General features: G+C 34.0%; 1 protein-coding gene across 1 annotated transcript in view; it reads left to right on the top strand.

Moving 5' to 3' along the window:
* CTNNA3 (catenin alpha 3) overlaps positions 1-25,754 on the top strand; it is a 1,605,010-nt gene that overhangs the window by 1,463,714 nt on the left and 115,542 nt on the right. The window lies entirely within an intron of this gene.

Here is a 25,754-nt window from a genome sequence, read left to right as displayed (position 1 = left end):
AGTTGAATATGGTTCCATTTGTTTAGTTTTAGTTTTTTTTACCCTGAGTTGAATTGCTAAAGATATCTCTCAAGGAGAGAGTTCAATTGCTAACGATATCTCTTGTTTTAATTTTATTTTTACTATATATTTTAAGTTTTTTAGATTTTTAAAAACCTTTTAATATTTGTATTGTGGTAATAGTATTTAAAATACTTTTGGGGCTGGGGTGTTAGCACAGCGCGTAGGCCGCTTGCCTTGCACTCGACTGGCCCGGTTTCGAATCCCAGCATCCCATATGGCCCCTTGAGCACCGCCAGGGGTAATTCCTGAGTGCAGATCCAGGAGTGACCCTTGTGCATTGCCGGGTATGACCCAAAAAGCAAAAAATAATAATAATAATAATTAATACTTTTAATGCATACATCATTGTAATACCACACCAGAGTGTCTATTTTCCTCTAAGAACGTCAGCCATTCCCTGTCTCATGTAAACTTTGTTCAATAGACAAAAAAGTTAGTTCTGATGAATTTGGTAATTTGTTGATTAAAGATAAACTTGTGAAATTACACACGCTTATAAATCAATAAGTTGATTTTTTTCAAGAAATTAGTAGTAAATAATTCTACCCTGATACATTTTTGAATTAACATAAAATTGATAAATACCACAATTATATAATTTAGTAAGAGTCAGATAGGGGAATTAAGAAATTGTTAACAGAAAAATAAATAAGCTTATAAAGGTATAAGACTGTTTTATCCTAAAGCATATAGTCTTTTTGATACAAAATATTATAGATAATCGTTGAGTATTTGCATTAAAAATGGAAAGATTATAGTAAAGGTCTCCATAGATACAACAAAATCACCTGGATATACATATAACATTCAATGTAACTTAAACTTTTCATTATTTAAAAAGTATAATCAAACTAGAAATAAATACACCTTTCTTAACCTTGTAAAAAGAAACCTTAAGCTCCATGTATTACTCAATGGCAAAGTGCTGAGAAATGTGTCTAATATTATAAAGAAGTTCCCTTAATGCTTCTTGCAAAACTGGTTTCACGATTACAAATTCCATAAACTGTTGACTATCCATGAAGAACTGGATTGTTGCTTCAAATTTAAATGATAGTATATCTGAACAGAGTATTTTTGGAGAGGTATTGATCTCATTATTTTAAACCATAGTCCATCATTCTCTTCTGGCTCATAGAGTCTCATGATAATCTTGCTGTGAGAATCTTATTGGCTGTCTTTATGTGTAAGTTCCTTTTATTATCTTTCAACCTTCAATATTTGTCTCTCTCTTTGGGTTTTTGTCTTTCTGATTATAGTATGTCTAGGAGTTTTTCTATTTGACTCTTTTTTGGTTTTTTCATTGGAACCATTCAGGCCTTTTGAATCTGGTGCCTATATCTCTTACTTAACTGGGGAAATTCTTAGCTATGATATCTTTAATTAGTCTTTCTTCATCAAGTTTGCCTTCATGTTTTTCAGAAACTCCAGTGATTCTTATATCGTTCCTCTTGACTTCATCACATAGTTCTCTGATGCAGTTTTTTTTTTAAGCATCATTCCATCTTTTGCTGTTTTTTTTTTCTTTTTTGGATCACACCCGGCGATGCATGGGTTTACTCCTGGCTTTGCACTCAGGAATCACCCCTGGCGTTGCTCAGGGGACCATATGGGATGCTGGGAATCGAACCCGGGTCGACCGCGTGCAAGACAAACGCCCTACCCGCTGTGCTATCACTCCAGCCTCTTTTGCTGTTTTTTACAAGTTTTCCACATATCATCTTGGATTACCTCAATCTTTTCCTCATTTATTATTATTCTGCTCCTCAGACTTTCTATCATAGCTTTTATATCACCAACCATATACTTTATTTCTATCACTTCTGAATGTAGCTTTCTCATTCCAACTTTAATACCTTCTTGTGTTTTGCTGACTACCTGTGCCATCTTTGCTTTCAACTCATTAAGTGTCTTCAACTTGGTATCACTAAAATCACTCTCTAAGAGTTTACAGAATTGCTTGTGACTGCTAGAGCCTTCAGGGTTATTATTTTTCACTCATTGAGTTTGATAAGGTCTTCCATTGTGTTTACTCTACTCCTGCTGTGCTGAGGTTGAATCTTCTTAGTTAGCACACCTGGGTCTCTGAGGGATTAGGTTATGTGTTTCTATTCTTCAATACCTGTCATCACCTAATGCCAGGAGTATAAAAAGTTGTGTGATGAATAGAGCTGCCTGTGCATACATGGCTGCCAAATTCAGGAGATACGCTGGTGACCCGTTGCAAAGATGGCAGAGAAATATTATTCTTTTATGTATTTTGTGGACTCAGATGTGCACTTACTGAATTTGAGTTAGCTTATGTTCATAGTGTGAGACAGTGACCCAAACATTCTTTTGCATGTGGCTATACAGTTTTCTGTATTATCTAACACCATGTGTAAAATCTGTTCCGGGTCCCCACTTGTCCTTTTCATAAATCCTAATCCTTTAATGTACAGAGAAGAGAACTTCAGGATCTGCTTCTTGCTTTTCTTTTACCTAATGTTTCACCATTTTCTGTCCAACCTCACTTCTCTATGTGAAAATTTCTTTCTTTCTTTAGTTCTTTATTTATTTTGTGAAGCAAGAATGTTGTTAATTGAAAGTTATTTAGAAAGATGTGAGGGAAAAGAGAGAGAAGTGTATGTTCGAGAGAATAGAGGCTTCTAGAGAGTAGGAATAAGCAGGAAAGGAACAGAGACAGCAATCAAGATATGCATTCAAGGGAGAAAACGAACTTGAAGAGCAAGGACATTTCATTGTGCTTTAGAAACCAGATTCTCTCAGAAAAGTTGTGCCTATCTAAGGATGATAATTCACTGGACACTTCATTCTTCCTTTCACCAATCTGTTTCTGATCATTATAGAATTCCAAAACTAGTCTACACTTTACTGATACAGAAATCTAAGTATTTTTCTCACCAACATTCATCTGGAACATTTGAAGAGTCCCAGATCATGACTGCTGTCATGCATGTGTCACTTTTCATGTAATGACTTTTCTACTCCAGTCCAAAACTATACTACACTTTATAAATGCAGATAATACATTTTCTGGTTTTCTTTATATATATGCATATATATAGGTATTTTATGTGCCTCATACTTTGTCTGATATATAGATATGCATATATACATTTGTGCACATGTATATATATGCATATGTATATATTTTACACCTATGCACATATATACACATGTTTATGATATATTTGCAAAGTCAGTTAAGTCCTCAATATTTTCAACAATATTATTTCCAACTCACACCGCATCCTGACCTTTGTTTTTTTCCAAAAGAACTTTGTACTTGTGCAAAATAATCTTGTTATAAATTGTTAGGTCATTGTTCTGTAGTATTCAGTGAGACTCTACAACTTGGTGCTTCTTAGTATAGATATTAGTACTTTCCTTATTTACCAAAAATCTTTTATGGCACTCCTGTTTCTTTTACTATAACACATTTTGTTCCTAAAGCTCATTGTTAATTTATCTCCCTATATTGCATCTCATTCCAAAAGCTTTTTGTTTGCTAAAGTGATGTTAGTTAAGAATTACTCCTGAAACTATATTCATGGTCTTTTCTATGCCTAAATTGTTTACCTTTTGTCTTTAAAAATGAAAACAAACTCCCTCAAATACAAAAACTCTTCAAGATGAACTCAACTTCTTTGCTTTCAATAAAGTTTTCTTTATAATTAGTTCCTATTGTTCTAATGATACAAAAAGTTCTGTTGAGACTCATTCTAAAGAATAATTTATTCACTTCTTCTGGAGTTTTACATACTAAGTTCAGTAAGTTTTCTCTTTTTTAAGTAATACATTCTAACAGTTTCATCTTTTTAAAAGATCTTATTTAAATTGAAATTTAGTGCTTTTCTTTGATTTCATAAGTCACTATAAAATAAGGCAGAAACAATTATATTTTAGAAAACTACATATTTATGCAAAATTTCATAATTTAGTTCTTTATAATTACCCCTAAAACTTCAACCCAAGAAGTGTTACCAAAAAGCTTGTTATAACTTTATAGAAAATAGAGCTCTATAAATTTATATACAAATATATATGTGGATATATATACATATATATGTGTACACACATATATATGTGTGTGTATATATGTGTGTGTGTATGTGTGTGTATCATTCTGCCCTGAATTTGTAGTAAAATTACATTCCTGAAATTATTTATTTGATGTCTGGTAGATTATTTATTGTTGTCAAATTGATTTTATTGCTGTTTTTCAGCAATAATAAATCTCAATATTAATTTTTATTTAAAAGTTTGAAAGATACCTTGTTTTATTTCAGTTTTATTTCCTAGTTTATCCAATTTATTTCTTAGTTGTTAAAATTTTGTTGTCAACAGTCAGATAATAAATTGTATAATAACATACAGTAGAAAGATCCAGTATGGAGTATTTTTGCAGAAATTATAATTTCTGAGATTTAACACTAAATATCTGCACTTTTCCACTTTATTATAGATTAAAACTATTGCATTCATCAATGTAGATCTTCTAACATTTACCATTTGAAAATATATGTATATTTTTTGTTTTTATGTCACAGAAATATGAATTTAAGTCTCATATTGTGAGTTTTAGGTGTGACTCGGTAACTATTTTGCGATCCCAGCTTTTCACAAATGTTTACAAGGAATGTTTTTTTTGCTCAGTGATATAGTCAGAGCATAAGGAATAATAGGCAGAAAAGAGATAGTAAGAAGAAAGGTCCTTCAAGGCAAATGTTAGTGAAGTGGTCTGAAACCAAAAAGGAGGCTTGATCCACTAGAGGACATGAACGTTAATAGGAAATTTGGCTTAACTTAAAGTAGGATGGGACTCTACTGGAAGGCTTAGAGATAAATGGGGACAAGATATTATTACTAGTGGAGAAAATGGGGAGTCAGACATAAAGGGAAGGATAACTATAATAGAGAGTATGGAACTGTTCCCCTGCTTGGTCCACTAAGTACTCACAGTGAAGTACCCAGATCAGGACTGAGGTCAAGTCTGCATGAACTCCTATACAAAGTCATACCTTTCATCTGAGTTTCCAAGGTTCATGATTTTCCTGTCTAGTTATATGGAAAAGAGCCTCAGGAGAAGATAAATAGTCCAGTAATACAGACATTATACTTGGAAAATATGAGTGAGTGAAAGAGAGAGAGAGGAAGACCATAACGTAAAAGAAAGAAATTCAAGGGGCTGGAGAGATAGCACAGCGGGTAGGGCGTTTGCCTTGCACGCGGCCGACCCGGGTTCAAATCCCAGCATCCCATATGGTCCCCTGAGCACGGCCAGGGGTGATTCCTGAGTGCAGAGCCAGGAGTAACCCCTGTGCATGGCCAGGTGTGACCCAAAAAGCAAAAAAAAAAAAAAAAAGAAAGAAAGAAATTCAAGTTAAAAAATTGGTGATTCCAGAAATAGGAAAAATAAATAAATGCATACCATTTCCCAACTCTTCTATACTTGGCTTTTTATTTTTATTTTATTTTAATGTAGATAAAAGTCTTTTGCTAAGGAAAACAGGATTCTAGCTGTTAGTATTTTGCTTGTTGTTGTTGTTGTTGTTAAAGTCTTATTGAGAATTTTTCTTTTTTCCTGAAGTTTTTTCTCTCACTAATTCTCCAGACTTTCAGCCTTGGTTCTTATGGAATCACCTCCATAAGGGATCCATCCTTCATGCTTCATGACTTCATTTATAGTCATATTTTGGTTTGTTGTTTACATGAATCCCTTAGAAATGGTGTCCCCTGGCCTCTGAATTCTATTTCAGAGATTCATTCTAAAATGCTGTGGTAAAAATAGTCTGCAAAGAATTGACAGAGGCAGAAGAAAGAAATTAGAAATCTATTTTTATTAACTTTGAGAGAATTTATGGAGGCTAATACCATAGATATAGGAATGGATAAGTTTCAAGTTGTTGATTCAGTATGTATAGTGATGGATGAGCAAATTCAATTTGTTTAAAAACTATACATGAGGGTAAGAAAGAGAAGAAGGTATCAACAGTAATTCAAAGGGTTTGAGCTTGAGGACTTAGAATGGAGACATTTTATTTATATTAATCTAAGAAGACTGAATTAAACATATTGACAGTGGTGGAAAATCAGAAATTAATTTGGTATGTGCATAGTCTAAAAATCTTACTAGATAGTCAAATGAAAGTTCTAAGTAATCTGATTTGAAATTTTCAAATTATATTAGAAGTTACATAAAATACATAACTTTATGTTATAATTTTAGAAACTTCTAAACTTACAATGAAGTTTCATAAAAATTATACCTTTTTTTGAAGAAATTAATATGTTAGCCTCAGATCTAGTTTCCCTCTATTATAAGTTCATGTTCCCAAACCTGCTTCTTTTTTTTTTTGTGAAAAAATTGTTTTGATTATTCCCCCTACTTTCTTTTTGATCTTTTGCAAGTAAAATCTGCCATACGGTGCAGGAGATAGCAAAAAACCTAGGCAGGATTTTTAATACTTAGTAAATACTCTTTAGTATTTAGCAAATACTTAGTTTTAATTGCCCTGAACCCTAGAACTTTAAAGGAGATAAATATTTTCTAAAATTAGCAGTGGTAGATTTATTATTTTAATCACTTTTATTTTTCTAGTTTGGGGGCCACACCCAGCAATGTTCAGGGCTTACTCCTGGCTCTGTACAAAGGAAATATTTTAGGTAGTGTTCTAGGGATCGATCACCTGGGATGCTGGGGATTGAACCCTGTTGGCTGCAGGCAAGAAAAGTGCCCCACCTGCTGTATTATCTCTCCACCTCCCTTAGTCACTTTTTAATATGGTTTATGTATGTCATTAGTAATTATCGAGGTGTTTTGACAGGAGTGTGAAGTTCTACATACTTTATTAATAATATAAAATTTTAGTTTCTTCATTGTTTTATTGTACAAAATTGCATTCATTCTTCCTTCATGGACACATGCCTTTGAGTAACTGTGTATTCCCTAGCCTATTTCATTAATGCTAGAATCATAGAATTAAACCTAAATAATATATTCAGGGATGCTTCAGCCTTGTGTGAGAGAGTGATGTGACAAAAACTACTCTTGGTTTGCAATCATTTTCCCATTTATTTGAAATGTATGCCTTTTTCTGTAAAATATATGGGTATGCCCTAGTATAATACAGTTGTTGACTCTGATGACAGTGTGAATTGCAACATCAAAATCAGAACAATTGCTTCACTCTCAATATGTAACAGGGACTTTAAATCTGTTTATTTTTTCTTCATAAAACCCTTTTGAGACAGGTATTATTGTCTCTCCATTAGAAATGTATAAATAGAGACACAGAAGTGTCATATAAGTACCCTACATCCCAGAGTGTGAAATGAGACGTGAGATTGACCATTGACCGAGGTGTTCCTGCCGTAGGGTGGGAAACCTTTATCTGCTCTTTTCCTTTACAGTGTTCAACAGACTCCCCCTTCCTGCATTAGGGCAATTACTAGCACCCTTTGAATGAAACCTCTCCATAGTCTGCTCCTGTTCAAACACAAGCTCTAGATTTAAGGAATACGAGAGACAATAAGAAATTTTTGCCTCAAAATCTCATTCAAAATGGCACAAATTTTCATTTTGAAATTGTGAAATGTAAAAGTGGAATCAGAGCTGTTATTCCACCAAAGTTCCATATCTATTTGCTTTCAATTGGATAGCCTTGAGGATAGCATTAGATTAGTGTATTTCTGTGAAATGAGGAGGTTAGAAACCAAGATTACTAAAATTTCCCCAAATTACATAAAATTGTGTGTAGAAAAGGAATTATTTCCAAAGTATAGTTTCTGAAAATATGCTGGACTCTCTTGGTTCTGTTTGCTTTGATTTTTATAAGACGTATCAAAAAATAAGCTGGTTCAAAAATCCCCATCTTTGAGGTGAAATGCATTTTCTATTTTAGTGACTATAAAACTCAATAAATTATTCATTTTTGTGGACATAATACCTTATATTTAAATTCAGATATTTAATTCATATATCCTTTAAAGTATTGCTAATTAGAAAGAATTTGGGGGTATGCCCATAGTTATAGAGACATAATAGATTCCTAAGATATGATCAGTTTTACTAAAACATATTGTTTATGAAATAAATTTATGTCCTGACATAAGTGATTCACATTTTGTGGTGAATTCCAAGTCAAGATAAACTACAATGGTTTAAAAATAAAAATAAATAGTTACACAGGCGGGGGGGTGGGGCTTAGGGTGGGGGGGCTAGGGGCGTGGGGGGGGTTGGGGTGTGAGGGGGCGGGGTGGAGTTATACTGGGATTCTTGGTGGTGGAATATGAGCACTGGTGAAGGGATGGGTATTCGAGCATTGTATAACTGAGACTTAAACCTGAAAACTTTGTAACTTTGTAACTTTCCACAATAAAAAATTAAAAAAAATAAAATAAATAAAAATAAAAGGAAAGGAAAGGATAACTTTGGGGCTGGAGTAGAGAGAGTCTCTGTATACCAAGGGTGATAGTCAATCATGTGCTGAAGAACATGACGTAGCTAATCTATATTCAATTAATCATTAACGTAAAGAGAGGGGTTCGGCAGGGTGATACCATTTCACCGCAACTCTTCAGTGCCACTTTCAAGAACATTATGTGATGACTAGAATGGGAAGGAATGGGAGTGAAGATAGATGGTCGGCAACTACACCACTTCCGCTTCGCTGATGACATCGTTCTAGTAATGCCAAACATTAGCCAAGAAGCACAAATGCTGGCTGACTTTGACTGCGAGTGTGGAAATGTCAGACTGCAGCTGAATCTCACCAAAACAATGTTCATAAAAAACGAACTAGTCCCTGACATTCCATTTGGTCTCAATGGAATGAACATCTCTGAATGCAGCAGCTATGTGTACCTGGGTCGAGAACTCAACACAAGGAACAACTTGGCACCAGAACTACACAGGAGAATGAGAGCAGCTTGGAATGCCTTCAAGAGCGTCAAAGAAGTGGTTAAGAGGACAAAGAACCTCCGGCTCCAGGCACATCTTTTGGACTCCACCATTCTTCCTACACTAACGTACACCTCAGAGACCTGGGCCCTACAAAAACAGGACGAGAACGCTTTTTCCTTTTCGGGTATGCCAAAGAGGATTAGAAAGAGCTATGCTTGCAGTATTACATTTCACTCAAGTGAGAGAAGGAATCTGGAGTTCCAACCTCCTTTGACAATCAGGAATCAGGGATGCTGTCTCATTCATTTGCCAAGGCCTCAAAAATCAGATGGGCCAGACACATAATGCGATTCAGAGACGACCGCTGTACTAGAACTATTACCAACTGGATTCCACAAGACGTCAAAAGACTGTGTGGCTGCGCACCTTCGAGATGGTCATACATCTTCATCAAAACCCTGAATGAATGGTTTAAGGCTCTTCCTGTTCCTGGATCGAGCAGATACCATTGGGCTACACTAGCATGCGACAGGGACAAATGAAGTCTTTACTGGCACCCACTCGAGCAAATCGAAGATCAACGGGATGACAAGTGATACAAGTGATATTCAATTAAAAGTAAATCTTTATTTTTTAAACTTTAAAATGAGAAATAACTTGGAACAACAATACCTAAGACATAAATAATGGAAAACACAGACAACTCCTGACTATACACAATTACAAAAAAAAAACAAGCCACAAAATCATGTCTGAAAACTGTTATGGGAGAAACATCAGTTGGGGAAGATAATGTCAATTTTTTTTTTCTTTTTGGGTCACACCCAGCGATGCTCAGGGGTTACTCCTGGCTTTGCACTCAGGAATTACTCCTGGCGGTGCTTGGGGGACCATATGGGATGCCGCGGATCGAACCCTGGTCGGCTGTGTGCAAGGCAAACGCCCTACCCGCTGTGCTATCACACCGGCTCCGATAGTGTCAATTTTTAAGAAGAAGCTGCTCATATAAAAGAACCGATTCATTCTCACCCATTAGTATGAAAAAATGACTTTAATCTACCATCCCCCACCCCTTGCCAACAGTAAAATTGACATATGACTGAAAAGGTATTCACAAAGAAGACATAAAATTTTACAATAAGAATGTTTATCATCTCATCTCATCAACTTAGATAAATGAAAATGAAAACAAATAATATCTCCTTATATTTATAAAAAAGGTTGGCATCTATTGTCTCAAATATTATAAGAAAGTAGTGACAAAACAGGTCACTATGGTTGTATAAGATGTCTCTGTTTAAAACACATACTCTGAAAGTTTGAGACATAAATTCACATTCTGATTCTGCCTGCCTGTCAGAGAGACAATCCTGACGGCTCTGGTACTTTTAACACCAGCCCCACCTAGCCCTTTCTCCCCTTCCCCAGAGGGCACGGGAGATGGGTAGCTGTTTTAAAAGAACCGGAAACACCCAGGAAGCTCCAGCTTCATTCCTGCTTCTCTTATTTGAGCCAAAGCAATTCTGAGAGTCTAAATTATAGTCCTCTGCGAGGGATAAAGTTGGAGAAATTTTCTTTTGTTTGACCTAAAATCATCATCATCATCATCATCATCATCATCATAATCATCATTATCATCATCATCATCATCATCACCATCCCGTTAGTTGTTGAATTTCTCAATCAGTCTCAGTAACCTCTCCATTCGTCCTATCCCTGAGATTTTAGAAGCCTCTCTCTACTCGGCCTTGCCAATGATGCCACATTGGAGGCTCTTTCAGGATCAGGGGAATGAGACCCAGCTTGTTACTGGCTTTGGCATATGAATACACCATGGGAAACTTGTGAGGCTCTCCCATGTGGGCAGGAAACTCTCAGTAACTTGCCAGTTTCTCCCAGAGGGAGAATTAGGTTATAACATACCACTTCTGGTTGATTGCTTTTAAGTCTCTGGATGTTGGCCGTTGATGGGGTTACACACACCTGGGTTCCTCTGCCAGTACCTTCATGCATGAGGCTTGTCCAAACGTGTGGAGAGGGGCCTTGAGCATGGCTGTGGCTAGGTTCCAGGGGTCTTCGGCTGCCAGGAGCTCTGCTCGGGGTGGGGAGGGAAGCTGGAGCCCATCCCCTCTGAGGGACCCTGGGAAAGACAGGCAAGCGGGCAAGATACTCTCTGCAAATCCCATTTCTGATGACTAAAAATAGGCCAAATAAATAAGAAAAATTACTTATGATTTTACTTAAAAATACAGGTTAGTGACCCTTTTCTAAGTCTGATCTTATAGAGTAGAGAACTTCACTTTTCTAGGTATTGCCGGACTACAAATACTAAGTCTGAAAGCAAAAGAAAAGTCAGCAGATAGAAAGGGCCCTAAATATCATGGACTCGACAATTTGTCTGTACATTAAAGATCTGTGTGAGGCAGTGTCTATTAGACTTTGATCAAAATAGTAGTATAAAAACATTTGTGGTCTCAATTGTGCTGTTGACATTTTGAATTGAATGATTCTTTCTTGTGATGACTGCCATGTGCATTGGACAGTTATTAGCAGCATCTCTGACCACTACTCAATTGTTGGCTGTAGCATCCTCACCACAGTTGTGAAACCAACATCTCAAGAAATTGCCAAATGACAATGAGGTGTGACTTAGAGGGTAGGTGAGAGATAAAACCATTTTCATGTTCAAAAACTTAAAATGGTTTTCATATTGTTTGATGTATTTCCATTTGCCTATTTCTGATATAGTTTTCTTTGCAAATGATGTCGTATCATTGAAAATTTATTTGAGGTGAAGATCTTAGAATGTATTCCTCATTATACTTTGCAGAAACAGTTTAATATTAAGATTTATTTATTTATTTATTGCTTTTCTGGTTATACCCAGCAATGCTCAACGAGTACTCCTGGCTCTGCACTCAGGAATTACTTCTGACGGTGCTCAGGGGACCATGTGGGATGCTGGGGATTGAACCTGGGTTGGGCACATGTAAAGCAAATGCCCTACCTGTTATATTAATTTTCCAGTCCCAATATCATGGTTATTAATTTGCTTTGAATTAATCTCCAATTATGGTATGAGGTCTAATTTCACTTTTTTACATGCCTATCTAGTTTCCCCACCACCACCATTTGTTGAAAGACTCCTCTTACTCTACTTCATACACCTTGCCTGTTTGTTGTAAACTAACTTTCACTACATCTGAATGTTTATTCCTTTCAGTATGAGAGTTTGTCTTGATCAAGTACAATGCAATATTAATTATTGTATTTTTCTAAAAAAAGGTAAAAACCTGAATATGCAGTGCTTTCAAATTTATTTTTACTAGGGTTGCTTGTGCTATTCTGGGAGTTACATGGTTCCACATATAGTTTAGATTTTTTTCTATCTGCTTTAAAAATGTCCTGGAATATTTTAATTTTATTTAGTTTTTGGTTCATACTTGGTGATACTTAGAGGTGATTCCTGGATCTGTTCTAAGAAATTTCTCCCGGTAGTGCTTTTGATTCTGTATGGAATGCCAGGGGAATCAAATCCCAGTCAGCCACAATCAACGCAAGCAAACACTACCTGCTAAACTATCTCTCCAACTCTGCCATGGGAATTTTAATGGAAATGTCTGTAAATAACTTGGGATACATTGATCATTTTAATAGTTTGATATTTCCAATTCATAAAAGGAAAAATATTTTCATTTCCCTTTGACTTCTTTTATTTCTTTCAGAAGTGATATAGTTTTTACCAAAGAGGCCTTTTATATCCTTTGTTCAGCTATTTCCTAGATATTTGAGGGGGGCTTATTGCATGGGATAGGTAATTTTTGTTCTACTTTGTTATTCACACATAAGAATGAAACAGATTTGTGAGTATTGACTTTGTGCCTGCTGCTTTGCTGTATTAAGTTTCCATAAGATTTTAGTAGTTTTTAGGGTTTTCTGTGTGCAACATCATGTCTTCTATAATAATATATTGACTTCTTTACCAATCTGAATTATTTTGATTTCTCCTTCCTGTTTAATTGCTATGGTAATGATTGCAATACTATGTTGAATAGTTGCATTGAAAGTATACATCCCTATCTTATGCCTGATCTTATAGAGAAGCACTTTTAGTGTTTCTCCAATTAAAAGTGATGTTAATAATAATTGATTTTAGGAATAATTGTGGTAAGATCCCAGAACTATAATGGTAGGCATAGTGTAGCATCATTGCAAGTATAAAACACTACTGTAATATTGTAAAAATTAATTAAAAATAAATCAATACATAAATAAAATATATGAATAAATGATCTATAAGAAGTATACCATAATTATTTTTATCTTTCTGTATCCCTTCTAATCCCTCAGATATGAATAAAAATAAGTAAGAAAAGCAGTGTGAGTGTCTACAGGAGAGTCTTTTGAGGACCCTCACAGATATAAAATTTCTCAAGTCCCATATGAAAATGGCATACCTGGGCTGAGGATGGATCAGTGGTAGATCATTTTGTTTGTTTGTTTGTTTCTTTTTTTGTTTGTTTTTCAGAACCTGGGTTTCATCTCCAGCAAGCACTGCTAAGGAATAAAAATCACATAGTATCTGTATCACCTCCTTGTGACATATCTAGATTAATAAGAGTTGTACTGTGTTATACTAATATAACAATAGGAACAAAAAGTAGTCTGTCCATATTTACTATAGACTCGCCTACCATAGACCTAACTACTTAGTGTTCATTTTCTGCCCATGGTTGGTTGAATTAGAGGATATAGAATAGGTGGCTATGGAACTGACAGCACTCTTCTTTTTATAAAATTATAGGATCACAATACTGTGTATGGGAATGTGTCTTTTGCCTTTCTCAGTAAAATTGGGTGTTTTTCCACATAGTTCTACCCTATTTAAAAAATATGCAGGCCCGAGAAATCCCATCTTGAGCACCTTTGGAAGAAGCTTTGTTAAGAATATTTCTAAAGAATTTTACTTAAGTTTCTGAAAGCTTCTTTCAAACATCCTGTGATTTATACCATTGTAGGCTTACTCACTAAGGTTTAAATTCATTATTTGTTTGATCACATGCATAGATATAGTTTCATCTATTTACTGTGATGATATTAAGTTAGGATCATGAATCAGTAGCCCCTTCTTTACAGTTTTTTTTAATTTCTAAATTAAATTTTACTCGATTGCATTGTTTTTGGATAAAATTTATGCTTATATAATGTATATGGAGTTCACTTTGAAAAAATTCAGTTTTAAAAATATGATGTAGAGTAGCTAGTTTGAAGGGATTATTTTATAAAATTTCCTATCATATTTTTCTACATACTGCCTTACTGTGTAAATTCTTGTGTGTCCAAACAAAGTCTTCAGCATTTTATTTTTCTTTTTTTGGAAGACTGCTTGCTCATTCTTACCTTATCAGGAGAGTCCACAAATCCTTAACCTCTGAATATCAGTTCCTAACTAGTGTCTTCATGCCCTATTCTATAAAATCACAATAAAATTTCAATAGATTACTATACATCATATTAAATAGGCACACATACAGATATATGTATCATTAGCTACATAATTTGATGATATACATGAAGCACTGGACCATGCCTTCAAAATGTGTATCATACAAAGTGCTTCAAGCATTTATTTTTCAATTGTAGTTTGTTTCTGGAAAAGCAGTTTATAATTCACTTGGAATTTATTTAATTGATCTTTAGCTTAAGATGGCTTAGAGAAAATAGAAGTGTGCAGTATGCATGCAAATTAAAATCTATTTAATTCATCAACTTCTTTTTCTAAAATTGATTTTTTTACTTAGTCCAAATATATCAGAAATTAAGAAAAGAATTTAGGAAACATGTACCTGAGGCCCTGTCCTTGTAGTTATATTTATCTACATAATGCCTATAGTATCATAGATTTCTAGAATTTTAAAAATGACTATATTTCTGGTAAATTCAAAAAGTTGATGGATAGCATGAAGGTTAACAAACTAATGCACTGTAGTAGCAGATTAATTTTCATGGGTATAGTCTAGTATTATGCAATATTTTATTATGGCATTCACAGGAGATACATTTTTGAAGAACTGCTGTCATTTTGTACAGGAGACACACCAGCTGTGCTTAAGGGTTACTGCTGACTGTGCACTCAGGAATTACTCCTAGGGATGCCAGTGGACCATATGGGATACCAGGGATTGAACACAGGTTGGCCGCTTACAAGACAAGTACCTTACATATTTTACTATCACTCTGGGCCATCACTGCCATTTTTAGTTAATTAATTAATTGATTAATTATCAATCAATTAATTAATTATTTGCTTTTTTGGCTCACATCCATCAAAGCTCAGGGATTACTCCTGTCTCTGCACTCCAGAATTATTCCTGGCAGTGCTTAGGGCACCATATGGGATGCCGGAGATCAAACCCAGGTTGGCCACCTGCAAGGCAAATGCCCTACCAGCTGTATTATCGCTTTGGCTCCACTGCCATTTAAAAAAGTTAGTCTGTAAGAGAAGTGGCATTCAGGTTGCTAAAATGCAATTAAGAAAATCCTTTCAGGGTCTTGCTTTCACACAAAGGATTCAGTTCAATTCTGATATAATCTGTGGTTCTGTTAGCACTTCCAGGAGTAATCCGTAAGCACAGAACTAGAAGTAAGTCCTGAGCACCCTCTCCTGTAGTCCCAGACCCCCCTCTGGTTTTTTACCTACGTTTCTAGGTTTTTTTTACCTAGAAAAAAACACAACACATAATTTCTTTTGAAATGTTCACAATTGATATACAAAGCAGAGTAGGAGGTGGAGTACCTTTAGACAATGTTACAGTGAAACTTACCACTGACCTTTTAGCAGGTTATCTTCTACTAGAATACTTTTTAAAATTTTGTTAAAATCTACACTGGGCAGTTAAGAGAATCTCCAGGCAGAGACTGGTGTGACCTTCTCATAGGAGGATTTCAGTGCAGATTTTTTTATTAAATGAAAAAATGGAACAAGTTTGCTACAAATTGACTAGAGGAATTTGCTTCTGTTTCACATCTGCTTGTTGCTATTTACATTGCTTTGTTTGCCTCTACATCCTAAGATATTTTAGCAGGAAGTATGTTGAGCACTTCTGTTTTATTGGCAGAACAGAATAAAAGCCATGAATACTGACAGCTTATTTGTCTGTTTCTGTCTTTTTCCATGACTGTATCTGTTACCTCATCTTGATTTATAAGAAAACCTGTAAAACCTACAAAAATAAGTGTTTTGTGGTTTATCCAGGAATAAGTAAATATTGCTTCTAATTTTGGTGGAGAAAATTTATTTTGTAAAGTGTATTTCAACCACTATAAAATGTAATTTTTTTAAAAATAGATAAATATAAATTTAGAACAGCCAACATCAAGGTAGGTGTCAGTAATACATAAAGTTTTAAATTTAAAAAGTAGCTTGGACTACTGAGAGTAAGAGCAGTTTTGCTTCAAGGGCAGAATACAGCAGAAATGTGCCATGTTGGGAGATAAGCTTTCTAAAATTCAAAGATTTCTTGAAGGAATTTAGAGATCTAAAGTAATATATCATAAGGTACTTGACACATTTTTTTTTTAAATTTCCAAATAGGTTTACTTCAGCAAACTGTATCACAAAAAAGGTAAACTAGGCATGATTATCCAGTAAAGTATCATAGAAAATGTGTGAACTTTCCTAATTGATGTGATATATCATACGAGTCTATTTTTTTAATTCAGACAAATATAAAATTATGCAAAACATTATTATATGCTTTTCTTTAGGGATTACATTTTGTGAACTTAATTGATTATAATATAATGAGAATAGACCTCATTATTTCCACTTATTTATGAGTATATATGTTTTAAACAAAAGGAGCCATTTTCATCATATTTATATAATCATCATAGTACCATGTAAAATTATAGTTTATAGATGCATGGAAAAACAAACGTCCTACATTTGTGTAAATTGAAACCATAGTCCTCAGAGTTATTTTACCAATAAAGTGTTACTGGAAAGTGTTCATTTTTTATAAACTACTGGAAGATAGAGTAATACTCAATTATACATTTGATATATACATAATTATATTATACATGTAACTGTAATATTTATTTTTAAAACGTAGACCTATTATTATACTTATTTTGTCTTTATTAGCTGGGGTAACACCTATTGATTGCTTGGGGGTCAGTTCACTCTATCAGGGTTTAGGAACCAACTGGGTCATTTCTGATATTTCTTGGGGAGCACGAAATATCAAGCATCAAACCTAGGATCTCATAAATACAAGACAGGTGCTCTACCACTTGAGTAGCATCTCCCAGTTCCTTATTATAACAAATTTCAATAATGGACTAATATACCTTTCAGGTTTCTATCATTTACAAGCATCTTCATTAGAAGTAAACATGAAACATAATACTATCAAAAACACATAAGCATGATATTTACCAAACACTAACATCATGGAACTCTTATAGAACAAATAATTTTGAACCAAAACATGCTTTTTTATTTTATTTATTTATTTAGCCTTATGAAATGGTGTTCAGTGCTTACTCCTGGCTCTGCACTCAGGAATTATTTCTGGCAGTGCTCTGGCGACCATATGGGGTGCCAGGTACTGAAGTTGGGATGGCTTCAGTAAGAGCTCTCTTTCTCCATCCCCAAAATGTGCACCTTGAACTTAAAAAATAACATCATTGGAATGAGTTTTCTACTTGCTCTAACTTATCAACTTCTAAATATAATTAGATAAATTCTATATAGGATATTTTAATCTCCTTGATAGCAGGAATGATTTCTCTACTTCTTTTACTGAGATTAGAAAATCAGTAAGTCCTGGGTGATGATGTGTACATGACCAGTCAGTATTATGACAAAACATAACTGTACTATGTTATAATACAATGATAGGATGGAGGTGTTGTGGGATGAGTAGGAAAACTTTTCCATATACTAAAAGACCACTTCCGCATTTAATATATGAAGGAGGTTCCTTTCGCCTCTGAATTTCCTTCGTCTCCCTCGAAGTCAGACTAAAACACTTCCTGTCTACTTTCAAGTCACTCTAAAGTGGGACATGGAATTCAGGTAACCAAATTTAAATTATGTGCAAAGTAAAAGTTAATAGATTTTGTGTCACATCTTTTCCCATAAAGTGATTTCTTTATTTCTCAGACTTTTACTGTGTTTTCCTATTTTTTGTGTAGCTAAGTACTATCTCAGCATGAATATTTCTATGCTATAAATCTTGACAACATCAAAGATAAAGGTATTTTAAAAATCTAAAATGATGCTTAAGAACAAAGCAATCAAAGTTAATGAACCTTAATCTGTGGACTACTTAGCCACAAAATAGTATGATTAGATATTTTATCTACATTTGTAGGTGAGAATTTCAGTTTTCTCTTAATTATGAGTAAAGGTTGTCCCTAAGTTTTCATAAATGTAGAATTTCTTGTGTCATATAGGATTTTTCTTATTTTTCTTTTGAGTCACACCCGGCTATGCACAGGGGTTACTGCTGGCTCTGCACTCGGGAATTCTTCCTGGCAGTGCTTAGGGAACCATGTGGGATGCTGTGAATCAATCCTCGGTTGGCCGCTTGCAAGCACTCGGCTGACCCGGGTTTGATTCCTCGGTCCCTCTCAGAGAGCCAGGCAAGCTACCAAGAGTATCTTGCTCTCATGGAAGAGCCTAGCAAGCTCCTCATGGTGTATTCGATATGCAAAAAACAGTAACAAGTTTCACAATGGAGACGTTACTGGTGCCAGCTTGAGCAAATCAATGAACAACAGGTTAACAGTGCTACAGTGCTACAGTGCTATTTAGGTTTTTAAAATATGAACATGTCATCTTCAATAAAAACAATTATTATTTTCTTCCATGTTAATGAATGCAGTTATATTACTTTTAGAAGATTAGACAAAAGAGATAATGGCACATTGAGCTACCTATAATGTAAAACTCAAAGCTGATCACCTAGATAATGTTTTTGAAAGGATGACACTTAATATCATAAGAAACTATGGAAAGTGACTTATAATTTCTTGTTTTGTTTAGAAAGGAATCAAAGGGAAATTTTTAAAAGCCTAAAATTAGTTTTAAAAGTCTAATATTTTAGTTTTAGGATTAAAACTATTTTTTAAAAAATAAGAGACTTCTGTCATATCTGTCAAAATGATTGTGATATTCATTGCATATTTTGGATATTCTCTAATAATAACTACTTTTTGAGGGTGCATGCATATTATCAACTCTGAATTAATGAACTTGTTTTAAAAAGAAAAAATTTGCAACTACAGTCATTCAAATTTTATTACATTACACTCTGAATGGAATTCTTATGGCTCTTCAGCCTCACCTATCTATATGAGAACGTCTTTAAAGGCCATGGATCTTTTTCACTATACTTTGTATTTTACTGTTAACATTTTCATTGGATCACTTTATCTCTTAATTTCAGAAATTCTTGCATTTGGCCTTTTGGCATGTCCTAGTAGAAGTGAAAGTATCATTGATCAGAGGTGTTGCAGATGGTATGGTATAGTGTTAGGAGACAACAGGTTCTGTGGTCTGTAAAACCCTTGATGTTTTTTTTTTTAAAGGAAACCATGAATATATGTTTTATGTTTTTTTTTTATTTTATTTTACTTCATAGTTTGCCGAGGCACATACAGACCTATACTGTATGTATACCAAGTGCCACAGGTCACTCCCTGTGGTACTTGGGCCATGTGGCAGCAAAGGATCATAGTCTAAAATGGATCTCCTGCATGAGATGCTTGCATATAGCCCATTACACTTTCTCCATTGATTACAAATAGAGTAATGTCAGTATCTTAGAGGAAAAAACAATAACAGACATTTTAGACCATTATATACAGGTGGATAATGAAGAAAATGGAGCTTATTGCATATTTTGGATTATATTTTGGCCAACAAAAATGGGCACAGAAAACAGAATGAGAAAAATTAATAGGCAACATCACAGAATATGTCCTTTAGTAGCAAGCTTAGTTAAACTTGAGAGTGCAGTGTAAATTAAGATCTAATGAAACTGTGTTGTAAGGCTTTGTTAAAAACGTTTATGGTGGCCCCTGTCAAACAATAATATAATTATAAATATGTAGTCAATAATAAAGCAATTATGTGAACATCAGAATGAAAGACTATTTACTATTCCTAATATCCAAAAATGCTTTGCTTCCCAAATTATCATTAGGAAAACACAGATAATGTGTATTTACATAGAATAATATCACCTATATTGAAGAATAAAAATAAGCAGACTGTAACCCCATGTAATAGCAAAACTATTTTATAATATGCTAGTTCTGTCAAATTCAGACAAGAAGTACATGTTCAGCTGTTCCATTTTTCAGTAATCTCTTTGTTTCTTGATTTCAGTGTGAGGAACATGGATTTTTCAGTTTATAATTCCACCTGTAATTTAAGATTTGAGAATTATTCTAAGTTTCCTTATAATCAGTTAAACCTTATGGTGATATTTGAGGAATATATATTCCTGGTATTCTTTATCCAGTCAGGAGACTTGGGAGGTATTGTGTTTGTTTATTTGAGGCTTCAAAATTTAAATCACAAAAATTGAATCAAGTTTAAAATATGAATATGAAAAAAGATAAGACTGCATTTTGTATAACATAGTATTGTTTTGCATATATATTTACATGGTATAGTAGCAATTGGTAGCACAGAGAAAGTGATTGATGAAAATATTTGAGACAGAATAAAGTAAAGAAACACTATGCTTAAATTATATTCCCAAACTGAGTGGCAGTCGATACTATGAAGAAACATCTAAAACAAAAGGATAAAGAATTTGTCAAGAATTGGCAAACTACAGTTGGTTTACCAAATTTTGCCCACAGCAATTTTTGTTAATTATCTAGCTGACTATGAATGATTTTGCATTTCAAATGGTTTTAAAACTTCAGGATAAATGTGACCAAATATAATGAGAAAATATATTTGATATATGTCAAAATCATATGAGTCTCATTTAGTGTCCATGTAATATTTTATTGGATCAGTGCCACACTTGTTTGTTTGCCTAGTGTCTATGACAATTCTTTGATTATAGTTGCAACAGAGATGAATAATGTGAGAAGATGGCATAAATTATAATTTATAAAGCATAAATTATTTACTGTGTTGTGCTTTTCTAAATTAATTCATTTAAACTTATTTTAGAGCTAAGTTTGTTATCTATACCAATAGAAAAGTACAACATTTTTCTTGAAAAAAAGGAAGACTAAAAACAGAATATTTAAGAACACTGTATTAAGAACTGAATCTTTTTGTGTGGACAATGCTTTGTGTTTTGTAGCATTTAAAATTTGGGAAGTGCATTCATACACATACACTAATTTGGGGTTTTGAAACTATAATTGGGAGTAACATTGTTTACAGATTAGCTGATATATACTATTAAAGATAGTAGACTTTTTTTAAAAATTAAAATAGGTCTAATTGGGGAGTTTTGATAAAGGGTAGAGGGATAACGAGTGAGAAAGCGTGAGAGAGGGAGAGGGAGAGAGAGAGATTGGGTTTATCCAGAATGGAGAGGAAGCCCCAGATTTAAATTTGAAAGCATACATCCCAAGAGGGAATCTCTAGGTTTGTGCTGACCAGGTGAAGGACTTTCAAGACTTCTTCTTTCAAGACTTCTTCTGTCCACAAGGTAGTCCTTTTAGCACTCTTAGGTTAGGGCTATTTGTTTTATTATTTCCCAGGAGTATTTTAAAATAGTAATTCTCAACTCTTTCCATCTGTAACCCCTTATAAACTTGTTCCTACCTGTCCCTCCCCTGTCTGACTGGTTGATTCCCCTAGTCTTGTACCATTGTCCCCATTATGGAATTTTCACTTGTTGCTCCTTTGAAATATACTTGGGGTCCACAGAGGGCCATGTAGGGCCAGGAAATACTGCTTTGGAGAATAATTTGCATTAAAAAAAGATGATAAAGAAATACCAAAAAAATGAATATAGATATTTTGGTTGGTAGGCAGTATTTCTACTGTTTGTTGTCATGGTGGTGTCAGAACAAAAATTTTAGAGTCAGAGTTTCTGGGTTTGCATCCTGGATCCACTAGTTACTAACACTATAAGCTTGAATATGTTACTTAATCTTTTTCAGACTCAGTTTAAGAAGCCATAATACTTTACTACATAGCACATCTATAAATATTGAAGTTTAAATGTAAAGTGCCCTGAAGAGTGTCTGGCACATATAAAGGTTAGCTATTCTCATTGTTTTTTGGCAACAGACTTGGAAACAAATTGGCACATAATTTAATCTCATTCATATGGCAATGATTCAAACAGCATTTGTAGTTATTTATATCAAAATTCTACAGTATAGATTTAAAGCAAGACATTTAGAGAACTAGTGATATGTCAAAGATTCCACTTACCTAATTTAAAGTAAGCTTTATATATTAATTTCATTGCTTGTCTTGCACATAATCCAATAAGGAATTTTCACCAAGAATTCCTGCTTATCAAGCATTTTCATGAGCCATATTTTGAAATTTTCATAGTGATTCAAATTGATTAATATTGTATAATAAATCACTCAGAAGCACAACATACCTTTAGGAATGCTGTCAGTCAGTAATTTAATACTTGGCTCTATGTTTTTCCTCCTTGTGAAAGAGTCAAAAATCTCTAGCACTTTTAATTTTATGAGTTGTATGGTCTAGCATTTGACCTGTAGTTTGTCAGAAGTAAATGCCTGTCTTTGTACCAGTTGATCTGTTACTAAGGATACTGAGTACGGCATATGAGCATCCACCGCAGAGCTGGCCTCAATGCTATCAAATCCCATAAGAGACTGTTTCTTGAATTATAAGTGGGAAGCATTTGAAATTACTGTTGGAAATTATTTATGGAAAAACTTAGATTGGAGCATTAAGTGACTTCTTCAAAGTCATATTTGAAATTAGTGATCTTCCAAAGTTCATAATATGTGTAGCACCGTAGCACTGTAGCACTGTCATCCCGCTGGTCATCGATTTACTCAAGTGGGCACCAGTAACTTCTCCATTGTGAGACTCGTGTTTACTGTTTTTGGCATATTGAATATGCCACGGGGAGCTTGCCAGGCTCTGCTGTGCAGGTAGCATACTCTCAGTGGCTTACCGGGCTCTGGAGAGGGATGGAGGAATCGAACCTCCTTCAGGTCAGCCATGTGCTAGGTAAATGCCCTACCCGCTGTGCTATCGCTCCAGATCTTATTAATAAGTGTTACTGTCACTGTCATCCCATTGTTCATCGATTTTTTTCAGAGGGCACCAGTAACGTCTCTCATCGTGAGACTTATTGTTACTGTTTTTCACATATCAAATACACCAAGAGTAGCTTGCCAGGCTCTGCCGTGTGGGCACAATACTCTCGGTAGCTTGCCAGCTCTCCGAGAGGAGTGGAGGAATTGAACACTGGTCGACTGAGTGAAAGGCAAATGACCTACCGCTGTGCTATTGCTCCAGCCCATTAATAAGTGTAATAAGATCAAATAGTGTTTTCTTTGTTTCATGACCACACCAACGGGTGCTTTGTGTTCAGGGCTTATTCCTGGCTCTGCACTCAGGGATCATGACTGACAGAGCTGTGATTGGTACCAGGGGTTAAATGAAGATCAATAGCTGCTATATTGTCTCTCCAGTCCCTTCTACAGATTTAACTTCATTGTGAAAACAGTGAGGATTTTCTATGAGATACCAGTGTATATTTGAAGATAACAGTTGAACGTTTAAAAGTCACTTTTATGAAAATGGAGAATATAGTATTGACCACAATTTAATGAGTAGAATATTCATTTCTATTTTTTGAACTAATTTAATATTACATAGCTTATAATTTACACAATATGGTGTATTCTGTTAATTTTGAGATTAAATTAATGACCTGTAGCTTCATTTATGTACCTTACCTTATATTGGTTATAGCAAAATAGCTTTTCTTTTACCATATCACATGAGACTAAGTTTTCTGATGAAAGAAATTGTAAACTATTTCCAGATTTTAAGAAAAGTCATTAAAATCTAAGTCTCATGGAACTCAATTTATTTTAAAAATATAATTAATTAAAGCAATAAAAAGCTAAGTGCTATATATATGAGTTGATAATTTTCTTATTTTAATAAGAAGCAGATGTCACTTTTTGAAAGCTTAATATGCATCAAGCATTTTGCCAGGAATTTAAAGAAAACTTTATATCAGTAAACCTTATTTTTTTAGGCTACAATAAAAGCATGTATAATTGATTCTAATATTTTATGGACTAAATATTAATAAACGTTTAGGTTTCTACTTGTAAGTATAATAAATGATATGCTTGGTTTTGTTTATTTGTCTTATTTTTGGTTGAATTTTCCATTAGCCATCATGTTTCTCTCTTCAACATTTAGAAACTTTTATAAATTTTTGATTTGTTATAAAAATATGCTTTTTACTATTTTGAACTTAGAGTATTGTAAAGCAGTTCGATGTGATTTCTATGTCTTTCTTGTATCATTATCCTAGAGATTAGCATCTAGAAATATATAGGCATGAGATATGTTTTATGTGAATAATAAAATAAGTCAGTTCTTTTAATATGATTTAGCCCTTCCAAAAGCTCTGCCATCTGATCCATTTGCTTATTCAACTATTGCAATATATATACATGGGTTCCTTTTTTGACATAATGATTGCATAGGTGGTCCAATAAAATTTTATGGCCTTGATATTATCAAATCACATTTACTTCTAGGTTCTTTTTTATTTGACAAAGGATAGTTAATACCAGATATAAAGTCTGTGAAACTAGTAGTTCAAGAATATAAACTGTTTTGTACATTATACATTTTTAAGTGAAAGATGTAGTTTCCTACAATTAAAACATATTTATCAAAAGAATATTACTGTGCCAATACATTAAACTTATTGTACATAAAAGAATAATACCACATCAAAACTCAAGATACTAGAGAAAACTGTCTTAATAAACTGGTCCATATTTTAATCTTCCCAAAATAATTTGTACAAACTTTCACTTCTGGAAATGTTCCTGTGCATAATACATGTATATTTGGTGAAAGTGTCTATGATTTATAAAAAAGCATAGTTAGGAGCTGGAGCAATAGTACAATGAGTAGGGCACTTGCCTTGCATGCAGATGACCTGGGATCAATTCCCAGTATCCTATATGGTCCCCCGAGCACCACCAGGAGTAATTCCTGAGTGCATAGCCAGGAGTAACTCTGGAGCATTACTGGGTGTGACCCAAAAAAGAAAAAAGCATACTTAATAATCTGTCCATATTTTGTTTTTTTCTTAATTCTTTATCCATATATATATATGGTTTTTGATTTATAGGATTATAAAGTTTACTACTTAAAACATATGTTCAGTTTTTATGTTTAGAAGGATCTATTTGTATGTGTATAATATATTTCATTTGTACAATATATAAATTATACAGATAACAGGTCCTTACATAAGTACTGTATATATACTATCCATAGATGAGACACAGATAGACATAGTCTTATTTCAAATAAAAATTTTGTTAGTATACTACCTTTGAGGCACAATAAATAAAGTATATTTTTTTAATATAAGTTTTTGATGCATCATAAATCTTAGAAGTGCACATTACATGGAATATTTTAAAGTATATAAAATACAAAGTTATGCATTTTATTCTCAAAGGTCACACTTGAGTTCCAGAGCAAACAAATATAATTTAATAGATTTTTATTAAAAAAATAAAACAAAAATGT

Source organism: Sorex araneus, chromosome 5, assembly GCF_027595985.1.
Source record: "Sorex araneus isolate mSorAra2 chromosome 5, mSorAra2.pri, whole genome shotgun sequence".
NCBI lineage: Eukaryota > Metazoa > Chordata > Mammalia > Eulipotyphla > Soricidae > Sorex > Sorex araneus.
This window is presented reverse-complemented; position numbering and strand designations above follow the sequence as displayed.